The 9,445-nt window shown below is 35.0% G+C and overlaps 1 protein-coding gene across 1 annotated transcript in view; it reads right to left on the bottom strand.

Annotated features, from left to right (window-relative positions):
• Positions 1–141: 141 nt before the first annotated feature.
• The window catches only part of LOC102809866 (contactin-5-like), a 71,478-nt gene continuing 62,174 nt past the window's right edge, over positions 142–9,445 (bottom strand). The window contains exon 16 of the mRNA XM_085496306.1: positions 142–1,516. The gene's annotated coding sequence lies outside the window, so the exon portion shown is untranslated. The remainder of the gene's footprint in view (positions 1,517–9,445) is intronic.

Raw genomic sequence — 9,445 nt, 5'->3', positions numbered from 1 at the left:
ATTAATTAATTGACTATGTCTTCGGTTACAGATTCAAGACTGCTATCTTTAAATTTGATTACGTTTTTAGACAGGTATACTTTCTATTTTCTGGTTATAATCCTGCCTCCCATATGCACAAATTCTTGGTCAGGTCCACTATTATTTCATAGAATCAAAATTTAATTCAATTTCTTGGTAGCTGTAGAGGTTATCCATGTTGTGTGAGCAACATTGCCTGGGTATACTGGTAGCTTTAGTACAGTATAACATGACTCCCAAGCTGGCTCTCAGCATGCTTTCCCTTTTCATAAAAACTTGCTTAAGTGAATCATTGATATCAATAATTTCAACATAGTCTTAATAATATTTGCCTATGTTACTAAAAATATGAGACATACATGTATTTAGGTAGATTACACTGTCTACAGATATACAGTATGTATGGTGGTTTTGAAAGCAAGCTCTGCTAAGTTTAAGCCATCTGAAAGCTAGCTGTATGTCAAGTTATGCTAGGTTGGTACAATACATGATTATAGATGGTTGTGATCTGTGCTTAATATCAAACTCACTGGATAAAATTGAATAACAATTTTTCACTATCTTTAATAGGAGTTCATCTCATACAATTTTCGAGATAATTTGGAATCAGTCCAAGGAATAGTCTTTGATTTATCCAAAAAATATTGTTCTGTCATGCATTCTTCTAAAGTAATATCTTTTGTTCAAATCAAACTTTCTGCAACATTTAATTAATCTTTTTCCACTGATTGGTTAAGACTTATCAGTGTCTCATTATCTATACATACATGTCCATGTCAGGCATGGCTTGCTCTTGATTAATATTTGGTAAACTTGACAACAATTCTGAATACTATGAACACAAAATTGGATAAAATGACTTGGGTCTGGAATAAAATGAATCTCATTAACCTTTTCACCACCAGTTTCATTTTTTATCAGTTCTTAAAGTCTGCACTTTCCTTCAGAAGTTTTGAACAAAAATAGCCAATATTTTAAAAACTCATAATTGACTCACATGTTGTGTGTTGGCTCTAAAATTGGGTCTCATTTCCAGAAATATTGAGGATATTAGAAAAAAGTGCAGACACATTTGGAAGAGAAAGTCTGGTGGTGAAAAGGTTACTGTAAAAAATGAATAACAAATTTCATTGAATTTTTAACTGGTTAAATATTTAGAAATAAAAATCAGTGATCAGCTATCAGTAGATAACTTAAATGGTACATCATTCATTGTCAAAAAGCAACATTTCTATCAAAACACATATGATACATGTTATTTGTTATCATGAAAGCTGTTAAAACATCTTCAGTACTTGGTTTACCTTTAAAAAAATGCTAATCAACTTTTTCAAAAACATCAGGTAGCAAAATGAACAGCAATGGATCAAACTTAAGCTTGTATAATTATAGTGGAATTTACTTTCTGGATGTTTCTGGATACTTTCTGGATGTGATTGTCATAAAATGTTGGTAGTACCATGTAGTATGCTGATTGGTTACTGGCATTCTTTACCTATCAAAGAACACTATACTAGATCAAATCATGTTCTAGGAAACATGGCAGATTTCAGTGTTTGTACGGAATCAATAGTGTTCTAAAACATGCTTCATGATAAAGGAAACTCAAGTTTCATATCAAACCATGACTGAATATAATAATGAACAGCTCTGCTAGATCTTTGTGAAAAATTAGTTTTTGTTGTGTGTACATATATGGTAAACACTTGTGCATCTATTTTGAGTTTTGTGCATTGTTAACTTCAATTGTTAAATCGTCTTTCAAAATTGAATTTAAAACGCCATATAACAGCAAAGATTGGTTAATTAAATCCAATTTTTTTTTATTAATAATATTATAAAGCCAAATTTATTGGACTTTTAAACTAAGTTGAATCTACACAATGAATGAATGCATAAACCCACAATAAATGTATTGGTAGTAAGTAATCATGGTGTTTACATTTTTTAGTGACCCTAACATGTTTATCATTTTTCTTCATTAATTAAAGCTCAAATTGTTGTCTACCAAGTGCAAGTGAACAAGTCATTGTCAATGACACGTCCCCGTTCCGTTCATATTTGAGTGACATATACATTCAAAGCAGATCATGACCGAAATGCACCTGCATATGTACAACACATTGTGCTAAATCTGAACAAAATCCATCCATGCATGACTGAGATCCAGTTCTGGAATTGTGAAAATACGTGATTTTGATGCATTTTCGGCCTTAAAATGGCCATCATTTCGCTATTGTTAAGCAGATCATGAAACAAAGGCACATATCTATTTGTGACATGATGTACCATGTGTGTGTGAAGTTTGAACTTGATCAATCCAGACATGTCTTGGATACGGATCCAGAATTGAATTCTTTAACAAAATGGCCGCCAGTCGGCCATTTCGAACTTGATCCGAAAAAAAAAAAGACGTGCATCAAGGTCCTATTATGTTTAATGTATGTACCAAATTTGAACAAAATCCATCCATGCATAACTGAGATCCAGGTCCGGAATGGTGAAAATGTGCGATTTTGATGCATTTTTGGCCTTAAAATGGCCGCTATTCGGCTATCGTTAATCGGATCATGAAAAAAATGCATGTGCATATGTCCCATATAATGTGTGATGTATGAGTGAAGTTTGAACTCGATCAATCCAAGCATGTCTCGGATAAGGATCCAGAACTGAATTCTTTAAAACAAAATGGCAGCCAGTCGGCCATTTCGAACTTGATCCGAAAAAAAAAAAATGACGTGCATCAAGGTCCTATTATGTTTAATGTATGTACCAAATTTGAATGAAATCCGTCCATGCATAACTGAGATCCGGGTCCGGAATGGGGAAAATGTGCAATTTCAATGCATTTTCGGCCTTAAAGCGGCCGCCATTTGGCTATCGTTAATGAGATCATGAAACAAATACACATACATATTTGTGACATGATGTACCTTGTGTGTGTGAAGTTTGAACTCGATCAATCCAGACATGTCTCGGATACGGATCCAGAACTGAATTCTTTAAAACAAAATGGCCGCCAGTCGGGTATTTCGAACTTGATCCGAAAAAAAAAATGACGTGCATCAAGGTCCTATTATGTTTAATGTATGTACCAAATTTGAATGAAATCCGTCCATGCATAACTGAGATCCGGGTCCGGAATGGTGAAAATGTGCGATTTCAATGCATTTTCGGCCTTAAAGCGGCCGCCATTTGGCTATCGTTAATGAGATCATGAAACAAATGCACATACATATTTGTGACATGATGTACCTTGTGTGTGTGAAGTTTGAACTCGATCAATCCAAGCATGTCTCAGATACGGATCCAGAACTGAATTCTTTAAAACAAAATGGCCGCCAGTCGGCCATTTCGAACCCGATCCAAAAAAAAAATGACGTGCATCAAGGTCCTATTATGTTTAATGTATGTACCAAATTTGAACAATATCCGTCCATGCATAACTGAGATCCAGGTCCGGAATGGTGAAAATGTGCGATTTTGATGCATTTTTGGCCTTAAAATGGCCGCTATTCGGCTATCGTTAATCGGATCATGAAAAAAATGCATGTGCATATGTCCCATATAATGTGTGATGTATGAGTGAAGTTTGAACTCAATCGGTCCATGCATGTTCGAGATACAGGTGATCACGGACGCACGGACGCACGGACGCACACAGGGCAAAACATAAGTCCCCGTTTTCGGACTGCGTCCGAACGGGGACTAAAAAAATCTGATGCAGACAAAATTTTAAAGAACTCAAAACAGATTTGAGGTCAGCTGATTTTGTTTTCAACCCAATAAATGGAGAAATTCTGCAAAATAATTAAGTGGTTGGATTTTTAGAGTAGGCAAAAGTTTTAAATTTTACAATACTTTATTTTGTTGAACTTATCTTAACATCTCCTGATTGGCTAAGTCTTCGTTAATAAGGGTTGACTATGCATACAGGTATTAGATAATTTTGAAAATATGTGTATTCTCGGGGGCGGATATCAGAGCATTTTCACCACCTGGCAACCATCATGATGTAAACAGAGGCCGAAAACTCTCAGAAAACCCTACTTTGGGTATAGCTGTTGAGACTCCCCTGAATAGTGTGAACAGATTGATTACTTCTATATGTGCAACATATATAAATCTGGTTGCTCAGGAAAACTTGAGTTTGTGTTGTTTTCTTGACTTTAGCTGTTTTTACTATCTTCTCAACTGGTGTTCAACAGCAACTCACCTAGACTTATAGAAATACATGGTACATTGGTGCATGTCTTAGCAACATAGAGCATTCATGAATTAGCTCCGCCCACGAGAATACATGTAGTATGAAAAATAAATTGAAATTCCAATCCTATTTTTTTTAGTTTACATAAAGTCATTTTAAAATTTATTTAAAAGTTTTTGTTTAAAGCGGGGGAGTAGTCACCTGCGCATGCGTCAGATGGCCATAGCCGGTCATTGTTTACAAACAAGCGTCTACCCATGAGCCTTTGCGTTTTTAGCGTGTGTTGTTATCGTCGCTTTGGACTCAATTCCTGCGTGTGTGCAGGTGACGACCCTCCCACTTTAAACAAGTGAAATGAGATTTATCCATGTGAGGCCACAATTTGTATAAGTTGAATGGTTCAGTTCTTGCTTAATTGTCGAATTGCAAAAAAACAAATGAATTCTTCAAGTTAATCTTTTGGGAACATTTATCTGAATTGTACGCATATGGTTCTAAATAATTTTACTCTGAATGTCAAATAACATATTTTCAAGACTGAAATTAACTAAACATTTCATAGAAAATCATTCCATATACTGCTTGATGTGGAGTTTTGAATATAAAAGCTATGATCGGAGAATTGTAGTACTGCGTATTGTTGACTTTGTAATTATGTAATACTCCGACTGTGAAACATTGATTATGCAACCAATAATCTGTGAAAATATAAAAAAAATCATTTTAAAATTGTAAAACATATAACATACGCCGAACATAATCATAACATAAACTGAATATCACTGATACACATGTTAAAATTAAATTAATAAAATAGTATTGTTTCTTGGTAGAGTGTGACCATTGTGTAGTGAAAATTTACATTCCCGGAGACACAACAATGTCATAATTCCTTTTTCTAACTAATTTTATGAAATTGTGGTGGCAGTCATGCTATGTCATGTTTGTTGTTGATCTCACATGACGTACACTTGTATGCCATACTTGTAAAAGTTTTCTTAGAATTTAATTGTGCATGATGACCTCCACCTTTCAGTTATAGTGAATAACTGATAAAGCTCTTTATGTTAAACATTGTGAGCAATTTCTCAAAGTTGCCAATAGAGGGCGCTATCACAAGGGTATTTTGATGAGAATGAATGATGTTGTTTGGTTCCAGCTAAAACATGATTCGTTTTTTGGTCCCTGTTGGAATAGGTCAATTAATGGTAACTATTGAAATACACCTGTAGGAAAATAATGATTTTATTACGAGATTTTTAGGCCATGCGCACAACTAAACTTGTTGTGTCAGTTTTATTTACCAAGGGATTCATACACAGATGTTTTTGAATTTGTTCAAAATTTGATGTCTGGTTGTTTTTTGTGTCACAAATTCTATTTTCTAGTCAGTTTTTCATGTACTAGTAACTTCATGCTTTCCATGCTAATATAATACAGATATTGTTTTATAATTAATACCCAGTCTTCTGGAATTGTTTGAATTGTTTCAATGCAATGTTTGTAGATCAGCTAGCTTTTAACCTTTAGCATGAATTTACAATATTTGTAATTTTTCCTGGTAACATGAGGTTCTTATAGTATTTTGTTGTTGTTCACAATATTGCCAGCCCAAACTACACAGCAGTATAAAAGAATTAGCTTCATCATTGTGTCTAACAATTTTAAGTATATTCTTATTGGAATTAATGTTTTGAATAAAGTACCTATTTTCCAGGTCTTGTTGTCAATTTTCCTGATAAATTTCATTAATTGCACACCTAAATATTAATAAATGCTACTTTTTCAAATTCTGTGTCATTGATGTGGAATTTGTAGTTATTTAAAAGCTTGCCTTATTCTCGGGGACGGCCATCCAGGCATTTTCACCGCATGGCAACCATCACTGTGAAAACATAGGTCGAAAACTCTCAGAAAACGGTACTTTGGGATCGTTGTTGAGACTCCCCTGAACAGTGTAACAAGATTACCCCTGCATGTGTAACGCATATAAATTTGATTGTTCAGGATTACTTTTGAGTTCCTGTTGTTTTCTCAATTTTCATAAAGAAGAACCAAGTCGTTATTGTTCTGAAGCATTAATGAGGCTCATTTTTGGGTTTTTATATCATTTAGAAATATATTAAAAAGGAGGGCACGTAGACCATCCCCTTGTTTCTTTCCACAGAGATTGTGTTTGTCAACGAATTTGGAATAAAACGTTGGTCAATTGACATCTGAATTAATTAACATATCAAAAAATGCTGGCGGGGAAGATAATTTTCAGCATACATGGCAATAATTTGCTATATCAAGCCTACTCTTTAAAAAGAAAATCTCACAACCAGAATTGCATTCAAGATGGTATACTGCCCCCTATCATCAAGTAACACAAATGTTTGGATGACCTGTCCACCTTTAGGGACCTTGTCACCTCAGCTGCAAAAACTGACATCTATTGAAACCTGAATGGTACTGGCCTTTTATGTCTGCTATTATTGATTGCATGGATTGAAAAGACTGAAATCAATATGTCTGGGACTCAGTCTCCAAGAGGTGAAAATGTACGTGCACCACATGAGGAAATTAGTTTTTTTTTTTTTTAATTTGAAAACAAATATTAATTATTGTCTACTTTTAACAATCTTTTCATTATTTTTCAAAATATATTAATTTTGTACAAGAATTTATTTATTCCTATCTGTTTATTTCAAGCAATTCAGGGCATTGTAGTGTGTCCATTTAAATCTAAAACATCGTTACGTTGTACATGTACCACCAAGACTTGTTGGTATTCACATCAATATGTAACCACAGCCAGTCTGTCATGATCCATAATCAAGCACTTGAGAACTATTTTGAAGAAAAAGCAAAAACATTTGCACTGTCATGTCTGTACTAGTAGATATAAATGTCATTAACCTACAAGATTCTAGCATGTGGTAATTTATTATTCCTTTCATTTAGAAGTGAGGTGTGTAGACTGTTTGTTTGTATTGATTGGATCTCCAAGGTGACGTTGGTATTTGGCTGATATCCAACAGTAAAATTGTCTGACCATTAAAAGTAAAATGAGGCCAATAATAATGGTGTTTGATACTAAATAAAATACAGGACTATACGTATTGATCACATTAAATAAAATAATTAATTTAACTTATCAAAATTTAACTATGTACATGTTTTTTGTTCCCTCTAATTAATATGGATACTACATGCAATTATTATGAGTAATCTGGTTTGTGAAATGCCCAACAAAACTGCAGATGAAAGTTTTATGATAATATTTTTTAATAACCATCTTAGCAATATATGTTTGGTTTTTTAAAATGTGTAAATGTTGTTAATAAGAAAAATATTAAAGAATGATACAAGTTCATGATTGAAAAGCACTTGGATACCACTAGAACTGTACTGCATTGACATGATGTGTGCTGGCTTAAGTAAAATATGAGTAAAAATGACAGGATTTCCTTGTACAGTTTTGGTTGACAATTTAATATGAAGATGTTGAACCAACATATGTTATCAGAGGAAATTTTACATATATATTTAATCCCAAATTAAAACTACTCTGAACAAATTAATTATTCACATGTTTTAAAATTTTCTATTTTTTTGAGAAGTCAAAGCAGCGAAATTTAAGCCACATGAACATGTGAAATTACAATAGAACTCACTGTTTCACTTTATCTGAATTATCATGACTCACCTTCATATACATTATAATCTGTTATTACTTTTAAATGTTAATGTATGTTAAGTGAGTATCATTTTACAGTATTTATGCCACGAGATCTCACGCTTTCTCATACCAATGCAGGGGGTCATATCTCCCGCCATTGTCTTAAGCGGTGCATTCAGATAGACTTGCCGGTTTCTCTTTGAGGCAAATATTATCAGTTTTATTTCATAATTGTCAATCAAACACGTCTAGAAAGTTTAATTATGAATAATCTACGCACTATGGGTACTCGGATGCAGAGTAGAAAACGCACGGCTGAGGAGAACGGGACGGAAATCGCGACTACTTCTGTAGTGTTGGAAACTCAACTGCCTAACCGCCCGAAGAGAGGACGTCCCGCGGCTAGTACATCCCGAAATAGGAGAAATCTGGACTATAGTAACCCCGCTAATTGGACTAATGCTAAGTTAAGATTGGAATTGAAAGACATGGGCTTTAATTTACCGACTAATTTAGCCCGGAATTCCTATATACGCATATATGAAATGAATAGACCAAATCATCGTAGTTCGACCATCCAAACGTCAACAGCAGACATGGGGCCAGAGGCGGCCGAGATCGACAGTCTGGACGATAACGAGGGAGATACGCAAACAGCCTCAAATGTTCTATCCGGCGATGTTGTAGCAAGTATTCGCCGTGATATTTCTGACTTAAGGCAAACAGTAACCTCTTTAATTAACAATTCCAGTATGGCTACAGGCGTATCGATTTCACCTTCGGCGACATCGGTGCCTGAACAGGAAGAGAGTCAAAGGTCAACAGCCGCAGTGCATTGTAGGGCGAGTGGTCACAACAATATGGCGGACCCTAGGTCAGCGGTGACATCGACGCTGCTGACAACAAGCCAATTACCTACCATTGACGGTTTTGTAACACAAGGCAACTCTGTAAATAACCCATCAATTAATTCTAACGTCTCATTTGAACGAAGGAAATACGGAATAGCGGCGGAAAGTTTGCCAAGGATCGTTAACGTGTCACCGACAATGAGGGACAACATCATTAAAGGTAGATATGTAAATCTTGCTGCTTTATTAATACCTGCCCAGGAAATGTCCGACAATCGATGTATAATGGATGTTGACGGCAATGAAATAAAAATTAAAGGTAACAATGATCCACGCCTTAATAAATCTTTGACATTATCAGAATTCTGTGTGGCTTTTAACAGATATAAGTCTGTCATGTGTAGTGCTCATCCAGAACGTCGGGAAGAACTGGATGAATATCAAGCAGACATTGTGGACATACATAATAGTTGGGGTTCAAGATTTTATGACTATCACGTGCAATTTGCAATGACTGCTGCCACTTGGCTTCAGCTTGAAAAAATTAAAGTGGACTGGTCTGTAGTAAATCATTCTTTGCTCAATAAGGTTGTTGCAAACCAGAAGGCCGCTGCATGTATTATTTGTAGCAGCACACTGCACATGCAAGACTTCTGCCCTCAAAAGAGAGGTTTTAGGCCACCACGCACCTACCAACAACAG

This window comes from Saccoglossus kowalevskii, unplaced genomic scaffold, assembly GCF_978046115.1.
Source record: "Saccoglossus kowalevskii unplaced genomic scaffold, keSacKowa6.1 SCAFFOLD_109, whole genome shotgun sequence".
NCBI lineage: Eukaryota > Metazoa > Hemichordata > Enteropneusta > Harrimaniidae > Saccoglossus > Saccoglossus kowalevskii.
Note: the sequence above shows the minus strand (reverse complement) of the source record. Positions and strands in the feature narration are given on the sequence as shown.